The sequence below is a fragment of the Durio zibethinus genome, chromosome 20 (genome assembly GCF_047325235.1).
Source record: "Durio zibethinus cultivar Kanyao isolate XHJ-2024 chromosome 20, ASM4732523v1, whole genome shotgun sequence".
NCBI lineage: Eukaryota > Viridiplantae > Streptophyta > Magnoliopsida > Malvales > Malvaceae > Durio > Durio zibethinus.
This window is the reverse complement of record NC_143181.1, coordinates 16953357-16961004: the sequence shown is the minus strand read 5'-3', so window position 1 is coordinate 16961004 and position 7648 is coordinate 16953357.

Below are 7648 nucleotides of genomic sequence, written 5' to 3'. Positions count from 1 at the left end.
GGCTTAGGGGACCATTGTTTGAATTTACAAGCCATAAAAATGGCATTGGCATGGCAGAAATATGAAGATGTACTTGAACCCACCTACCACCCGTTCGATCCTCGGCTTGCGCATCCTGCCTCTCTGGTCGGTTGAGCGCCCGCACGCTCATTTCGTGGATTGACTTAGGCATACGAAGTTCATCCCCAGTCTAAGAATACAGAGTTCATTCCCAGTCGAAGATCAGACCAGACCGAAGGTTGCAATAGCAGGATCGACAGCATGCAGAGGGGACTGAGCCAATCCCCGGCTTGCGCATTCTGCCTCTCCGGTCGGCTGAGCACCCGTACGCTCATTTCGTGGGTTGGCTTAGGCATAGGGAGTTTATTCCATGCCTAAGCCCCAGTCGGATCGAGGGCTGTGGCAGTGGGACCGACAGCATGCAGAGGGGGACCGGGCCGATCCCCAGCTTGCGCATTATGCCTCTCCGGCTGACTTAGTGCCCGCACGCTCATTTCATGGGTTGACTTAGGCATATGGAGTTCATTCCCAGTCTAAGATCCGATCGGATCGAGGGTTGCGATAGCAGGATCAATAGCTCGTAGGGGGGATCGGGCCGATCCTCAACTTGCGTATTCCACCTCTCCGGCCGGTTGACTGCCCACACACTCATTTCATGGGTTGGCTTAGGCATACAGAGTTCATTCTATCTCTAAGCCCAAGCCAGACTGAGGGTTGTGGTAGCGGGATCAGCAGCGAGATCGGCAGCATGTAAAGGGGGACCGGGTTGATCCCCGGCTTGTGCATTATGCCTCTCTGGTTGGCCTCTCCGGCCAGCTGAGTGCCCACGCGCTCATTTCGTGGGTTAACTTAGGCATACGGAGTTCATCCCCAGCTTAAGCATACGAAGTTCATTCCCAGTCTAAGATCGGATCAGACTGAAGGTTGCGGCAGCAGGATCTACAGCATGCAGGGGGACCGGACCGGTCCCCGGCTTACGCATTCTGTCTCTCCAGTCGGCTGAGCACCCGCATGCCCATTTCGTGGGTTGACTTAGGCATAGGGAGTTCATTCCATTTCTAAGCCCCAGCCGGACCGAGGGTTGTGGCAGTGGGACCGACAGCACGCAGAGGGGGATCAGGTCGATCCCTGGCTTGTGCATTATGCCTCTTCGGCCGGCTTAGTGCCCGTACGCTCATTTCATGGGTTGACTTATGCATACAGAGTTCATTCGTAGTCTAAGATCGGATCAAACCGAGGGCTGCGACAGCAGGATCGATAGCACGCAGAGGGGATCGGGTCGATCCTCGGCTTGCGCATTCTGCCTCTCCGACCGACTGAGCGCCGCATGCTCATTTTGTGGGTTGGTTTAGGCATACGGAGTTCATTCCATGTCTAAGCATACGGAGTTCATTCCAGTCTAAGATTTTGAGCCACGGTGCACATGCTGGGCTCGGGCATGTGCTGGTGTCGCATTTTTTTCGCCTGGGGCACCATCGCCGGAGCATTGCCGGAGAGCCTAACCGTCGGCATTGGGGGTTTTGGTGATTAGGGGGCTGGGGGGTGTGCGTACATGATGTGTGATGGGTGCTGGTACTTGGCCCTTATATTGGCCCCCTATCCCTCTTCAAACCTCGAGAACACACACCCCCTTAAAGAGCATTTGAGGACACTTTTTTCAAACCTTCACAAAATCTTCTGCACTTTGAGTTTTTAGCTGAATTTTTTTGTGCATGCCAAAACAAATACAAGGATCACCTCTACCAAATTTGGGGACAAAAATCTTTCTAAAAAAATTTAAAAAAATCTCAAACCGCAAAAAGATTCAAAAATCGTGAAAAATAAAAAATGGGTCGTCTTGCCACGAAACTTCAGATGAAGGCTTAGGGGACCATTGTATGAATTTAGAAGCCATAAAAATGGCATTGGTATGGCAGAAATATGAAGATGTGCTTGAACCCACCTACCACCCGTTTGATCCCCGACTTGTGCATCTTGCCTCTCTGGTCGGCTGAGCGCCCGCACGATCGTTTTGTGGGTTAACTTAGGCATACAGAGTTCATCCCCAGTCTAAGCATACGAAGTTCATTCCCAGTCTAAGATCAAACTGGATCGAGGGTTGCGACATAGGATCGGCAGCACGTAGAGGGGGATCGGGCCGATCCCCAGCTTGCGCATTCTACCTCTTCGGCTGGTTGAGCGCCTGCACGCCCGTTGCATGGGTTGGCTTAGGCATAGGGAGTTCATTCCATGTCTAAGCCCCAGCCAGACCGAAGGTTGGGGCAGCGAGACTGACAGCACGCAGAGGGGGACCGGGTCGATCCCTGACTTGCGCATTCTGGCTCTCCAGTCGGCTGAGCGCCCGTTCGCTCGTTTCGTGGGTTGGCTTAGGCATACGGAGTTCATTCCATGTCTAAGCATACAGAGTTCATTCCCAGTCTAAGATCGGACCAGACCGAGGGTTGCGACAGCAGGACCAACAACAGGACCAGCAGCAGGATCGACAGCAGTAGGGGCGACCGGACCGATCCCCGACTTGCGTATTCTACCGCTTCAGCTGACTGAGCACCCGCACGCCCGTTTCATGGGTTGGCTTAGGCATAGGGAGTTCATTCCATGTCTAAGACCAAGCTGGACCGAGGGTTGTGGCAGCAGGACTGGCAGTGGGATGGGTAGCACACAGAGGGGGATTGGGCTGATCCCCGGCTTGTGCATTATGGCTCTCCGACCGACCTCTCCGGTCGACTGAGCTCCCGCACGCTCATTTCATGGGTTGACTTAGGCATACGAATTTCATCCCTAGTCTAAGCATACGAAGTTGATTCCCAATCTAAGATCGAACCAGATTGAGGGTTACGACAGCAGGATCGACAGCACGTAGGGGGGATCGGGCTGATCCCCGACTAGCACATTCTGCCTCTCCGACCGACTGAGCACCCACACACCCGTTTTGTGGGTTGGCTTAGGCATAGGGAGTTCATTCCATGTCTAAGCCCCAGCTGGATCTAGGGTAGTGGTACGGGACCGACAGCATGCAGAGTGGGACCGGGCTGATCCCCGACTTGCGCATTATGCCTCTTCGGCCGGTTCAGCGCCTGCATGCTTGTTTCATGGGTTGACTTATGCATACGGAGTTCATTCCCAGTCTAAAATCAGACCGGACTGAGGGTTGCGATAGCAGTATCGACAGCACGCAGGGGGGACCAAGTCGATCCCCAGCTTGGGCATTCTGCCGCTCCGGCTGGCTGAGCGCCCGCACACCCGTTTCAAGTGTTGGCTTAGGCATAGGAGTTCATTCCATGTCTAAGCCCCAACCGGACCAAGGGTTGTGGAAGCGGGATCGGTAGCATGCAGAGGGGGACCGAGCTGATCCTCAACTTACGCATTATGCCTCTTCGGCCGGCTCAGCGCCCGCACGCTAATTTCATGGGTTGACTTAGGCATACGGAGTTCATCCCCGATTTAAGCATATGGAGTTCATTCCCAGTCTAAGATCAGACTAGACCGAGGGTTGCGCATTCTGCCTCTCCGATCGGCTGAGCACCCACACGTCCGTTTCATGGGTTGGCTTAGGCATAGGGAGCTCATTCCATGTCTAAGCCCCAACCGGATCGAGGGTTGTGGTAGCGGGACCAACAGAACGTAGAAGGGGACCGGGCTGATCCCCGGCTTGCGTATTATGCCTCTTCGGTCGGCTCAGCGCCCGTACACTCATTTTGTGGGTTGACTTATGCATACGGAGTTCATTCCCAGTCTAAGATAGGATCGGACCGAGGGTGCGGTAGTAGGATCGACAGCATACAGCGGGGATCGGGCCAATCCTCAGCTTGCGCATTCTGCTTCTCCGGCCGACTAAATGCCCGTACGCTCGTTTCATGGGTTGGCTTAGGCATACGAAGTTCATTCCATGTCTAAGCATACGGAGTTCATTCTCAGTCTAAGATTTTGTGCCACGGTGCACATGCTGTGCTCGGGCATGTGTTGGTGTCGCATTTTTTTCGTTTGGGGCACCATCGTCGGAGCATCATCGGAGAGTGTAATCGACGGCATTGGGGGATCCAACGATTGGGGGGGCCAGGGGGTTGTGCGTATATGATGTGCGATCGGTGCTGGTACTTGGCCCTTATATTGGACACTTATCCCTTATCAAACCTCGAGAACTCAGGATATGCGCCCTTATCCCTTATATTGGCCCCTTATATATGCGCCCGCACACTCGTTTCGTGGGTTGACTTTGGCATACGAAGTTCATCCCCAGTCTAAGCTTACGGAGTTCATTCCCAGTCTAAGATCAAATTAGACCAAGGGTTGCGGCAGCAGGATAGGCAGCACGTAAGGGGGACCAGGCCGATCCCCAGCTTGGGCATTCTGCCTCTCCGGTCGACTGAGCGCCAACACGCCTGTTTCATGGGTTGGCTTAGGCATACGGAGTTCATTTCATGTCTAAGCCCCAGCTGACCAAGGGTTGTGACAGCGAGATCTACATCACGCAGAGAGGGATCGGGTCGATCCCTGGCTTGTGCATTACGCCTCTCCGGTCGGCTCAGCGCCCGCACGCTCGTTTCATGGTTTGACTTAGGCATACGGACTTCATTCCCAGTATAAGATCACACCAGACCGAAGGTTACGGCAGCAGGATTGACAGCACGCAAGGGGGACCGAGTCAATCCTCGGCTTACGCATTCTACCTTTTCGATCGGCTGAGCGCCCGCATGCTCGTTTCTTGGGTTGGCTTAGGCACACGGAGTTCATTCCAAGTTTAAGCATACAGAGTTCATTCCCAATTTAAGATCAAACCAGATCGATGGTTGTGGTAGCAGGACCAGCAGCAGGATTGACAGCACGTAGGGGGGACCGAGCTGATCCCCCGCTTGCGCATTCTGCCTCTTCGGTCGGCTGAGCGCCCGCATGCCTGCTTCGTCGATTGGCTTAGGCATAGGGAGTTCATTCCATGTGTAAGACCCAGTCGGACTGAGGGTTATGGCAGCAAGACTGGAAGTAAGATCGGGCTGATCCCTGGCTTGCGCATTGTGCCTCTCCGACCGACCTCTCCGACCGACTGAGCGCCCGTACGCTCGTTTCATGGGTTGACTTAGGCATACGGAGTTCATCCCTAGTCTAAGCATACGGAGTTTATTCCCTGTCTAAGATCGAACCAGACTGAGGGTTACGACAGCAGGATTGGTAGCATGCAGGGGGGATCGGGCCAATCCTCGGCTTACACATTCTGCTTCTCCGGCCGGCTGAGTGCTCGCATGCCCGTTTCATGGGTTAGCTTACGCATAGGGAGTTCATTCCATGTCTAAGCCCTAGTCGGACCGAGGGTTGTGGTAGTGGGACTGGCAGCATGTAGAGAAGGACCGGGTCGATCCTCGGCTTACGTATTTTGCCTCTTCGGTCGGCTCAACGCCCGTACGCTTGTTTCATGGGTTGACTTAGGCATACGGAGTTCATCCCCAGTCTAAGCATGCGGAGTTCATTCCCAGTCTAAGATCAGACTGGATCGAGGGTTGCGACCGTAGGATCGACAGCATGGAGGGCGGACCGAGCCGATCCCCGACTTACACATTCTGCCTCTTCGGTCGACTGAGCACCTGCATGCCCGTTTCGTGGGTTGGCTTAGTCATAGGGAGTTCATTCTATGTCTAAGCCCCAGTCGGATCGAGGGTTAAGGCAGCGGGACTGGCAGCATGCAAAATGGGACCGGGCCAATCCCCGGCTTGCGCATTATGCCTCTTCGATCGGCTCAACGCCCGGATGCTCGTTTTGTGTGTGGACTTATGCATACGAAGTTCATTCCCAGTCTAACATCGGATCAAATCGAGGGTTGGGCAGTAGGATCGAGAGCATACAGGGGGGACCAGGTTGATCCCCGGCTTGCGCATTCTGCCTCTTAAGCCGGCTCAACGCCCACACGCTCGTTTTGTGTGTGGACTTATGCATACGGAGTTCATTCCCAGTCTAAGATCAGACCAAATCGAGGGTTGGCCAGTAGGATCCAGAGCATACAGGGGGGACCAGGTTGATCCCCGACTTGCGCATTCTGCCTCTCCAGCTGACTGAGTGCTCGCATGCCCGTTTCGTGGGTTGGCTTAGGCATACGAAGTTTATTCCATGTCTAAGACCCAGCGGGACCAAGGGTTATGGCAGCAAGACTGGCAGCGAGATCGACAACATACAGAGGGGGATCGGGCTGATCCCCGACTTGTGCATTATTCCTTTCCGGTTGGCCTCTCCGACCGACTGGGCACCCGCACGCTCGTTTCATGGGTTGACTTAGGCATACAGAGTTCATCCCCAGTCTAAGCATACGGAGTTCATTCCCAGTCTAAGATCAAACCAGACCGATGGTTACAGCAGCAAGATCGACAGCATGCAGGGGGGACCGGACCGATCTCTGGCTTGCGCATTCTGCCTCTCCGGTCGGATTAGCGCCCGCACGCCAGTTTCATGGGTTGGCTTAGGCATAGGGAGTTCATTCCATGTCTAAGCCCCAGCCGGACCGAGGGTTGTGGCAGCGAGACCGGCAGCATATAGAGGGGGACCGAGCCGATCCTTGACGTGCGCATTATGCCTTTTCGGATAGCTTAGCGCCCGCACACTTGCTCCGTGGGTTGACTTAGCCATACGGAGTTCATCCTCAGTCTAAGCATACAGAGTTCATTCCCAGTCTAAGATCAGACTGGACCGAGGGTTGCGACAGCAGGATCGGCAGCACGGAGGGCGAACCGAGTCGATCCCCGGCTTACGCATTCTACCTTTCCAGTCTGCTGAGCGCCCGCACGCCCGTTTCATGGGTTGGCTTAGGCATAGGGAGTTCATTCCATGTCTAAGCCCTAGCCAGATTGAGGGTTGTGGTAGTGGGACCGGCAGCATGTAGAGGGGGACCGGGCTAATCCCCGACTTGCGCATTGTGCCTCTTCGACCGACTCAGCGCCCGCACATTCATTTTGTGGGTTAACTTATGCATACGGAGTTCATTCCCAGTCTAAGATCAGACCGAACCGAGGGTTGTGGCAGCAAGATCGACAGCATATAGGGGGGACCAGACTGATCCCTAGCTTGCGCATTCGGCCTCTTTGACCTGCTGAGCGCCCGCACGCTCGTTTCGTGGGTTGGCTTAGGCATACGGAGTTCATTCCATGTCTAAGCATACGGAGTTCATTCCCAGTCTAAGATCGGATCAGACCGAGGGTTGCGACAGCAGGATCGACAGCACGCAGGGGGGACCGAGTCGATCCCCGGCTTGCGCATTCTGCCTCTCCGACCGGTTGAGCACACGCACACCTATTTTATGGGTTGGCTGAGGCATACGGAGTTGATTCCATGTCTAAGCCCCAGCCAGACCGACGGTTGTGGTAGCGGGATCGACAGCACGCAGAGGGGGATCGGGTCGATCCTAGGCTTGTGCATTACGTCTCTTCGGCCGGCTCAGCACTCGCACGCTCGTTTCGTGGGTTAACTTACTCATACGAAGTTCATTCCCAGTCTAAGATCAGACCGGACTGAGTGTTGTGGCAACAGAATCTACAGCACGTAGGGGGGACAGGGCTGGTCCCCGGCTTATGCATTCTGCCTCTCTGATCGGCTGAGCACCTGCACATTTGTTTCATAGGTTGGCTCAGGCACACAAAGTTCATTCCATGTTTAAGCGTGCGGAGTTCATTCC